The sequence below is a fragment of the Amblyomma americanum genome, chromosome 1, assembly GCF_052857255.1.
Source record: "Amblyomma americanum isolate KBUSLIRL-KWMA chromosome 1, ASM5285725v1, whole genome shotgun sequence".
NCBI classification, from domain to species: Eukaryota; Metazoa; Arthropoda; class Arachnida; order Ixodida; family Ixodidae; genus Amblyomma; species Amblyomma americanum.
The window spans coordinates 321,220,038-321,221,391 of record NC_135497.1 but is presented as its reverse complement, the minus strand read 5'-3'; the positions used below and the strand labels follow the sequence as shown (position 1 = coordinate 321,221,391).

The following is a 1,354-nucleotide window of genomic DNA, read 5'->3' as shown; positions in this document are numbered from 1 at the left end:
AAAAATATAGTGAATTATAATTGCAAAAAAAAACGAAGGGCGAGAATCATAGCGATAATCATACGCCTAGACCAACGGGCAACATGCGTTGCGAATACAAAAGCACTTACTTGTGTAAGATATCAAAAATCCGGTTCTACGGTTTCGGTCGGTTTTATTGCTGTGCCGTGAGTCCGTACAGCTGGTTAACATCCTATTCTCTATTTGGCAGCAGTGGACGGCAATGAACAACTGGCGCTAACGAAATAGACGTGACTGGCGGGTTAGTTTTGAGCGCACAATGATACCCCATATATCCTTGGATAACACTGAGTATCGTTCCACAGGAAATAATATTCGTCGTAAGAAGCCCATTTTTTAATAAACGCGGGAAATGTCTGCTGAATTTTCAAAAAAATCGAAACGGATAAGTCCAACCCCTAATTAGTAACGACAATTTTAGTTTTACGGCGTCTCAATGCAAAAAGACCCGCCCTGTTGCCCCGTCACTCTAGCATGATCTTGTTTTCATTGGTTTCGTGAATCATCTAATTTGATAATATAATGATCCCACTAGTAGCGTCTGCAGCTTTTTTATTTATTTCTAGCCTTCGTCACGTGAACTTATGCTCTGTTTAGTTTGTTCCCCCAGGAAGATAATTATTCAATTTTTTCCAGTTGCCTGCATCATGTTTCTCATCTTTAACCAAGATTTTTCTTTTCGTGCTTCAGTTTGGTTGCCCTTCCATAATTATTCATAAGCATTGTGTTTTGTTCTCCGAATCAATTTTTAATAAGTAGCGTTTGAAGTTTTCAGTAGATAAGTAATAATACAAAAAGCGAGATGGCACGCAGTAACCTGACCTCGGCTGTTTCAGCAAAATCATCTGAAACCATCCCACCCTGGCTACTATGATTCATCAATCCCTTAGGAATACGTCGAAGCAAGACTGGCTCTGGTGTGAAACGGTATCCATAGCACGCGTTGGCAAATTATATGTGGCCGCGCTTCTTGTAGTAGCACGCTCTGCAATCCACACGACGGCGAGGCGCCGGCACAGGGCTCACTGTAGAAAAAAAATAACGAAGGGCCCGTCCGGGATTTGAACCCGGGACCTCTCGCACCCAAAGCGAGAATCATACCCCTAGACCAACGGGCCACATGCGGTGCAAATACAAAAGCGCGTACTTACGTAAGATATCAAAAATCCGGTTCTACGGTTTCAGTCGGCTTTATTGCTTTGCCGTGAGTCCGTACAGCTGGTTAACATTCTATAGGCGTCGCGACTGCTTCGTCTCCCTATACTTCTGACGTAAGCTCTCTTCTTTCAGAATTTCACAACCCTCAGATCATGCAAGGAAGCCACAAAGATGT

At 43.1% G+C, this 1,354-nt stretch overlaps 1 non-coding gene across 1 annotated transcript; it reads right to left on the bottom strand.

Annotated features, from left to right (window-relative positions):
• Positions 1-1,067: 1,067 nt before the first annotated feature.
• TRNAP-UGG (transfer RNA proline (anticodon UGG)) lies at positions 1,068-1,139 on the bottom strand. The gene has a single exon. It is a non-coding gene; the product is annotated as a tRNA-Pro (tRNA).
• Between the last annotated feature and the right edge of the window lie 215 nt (positions 1,140-1,354).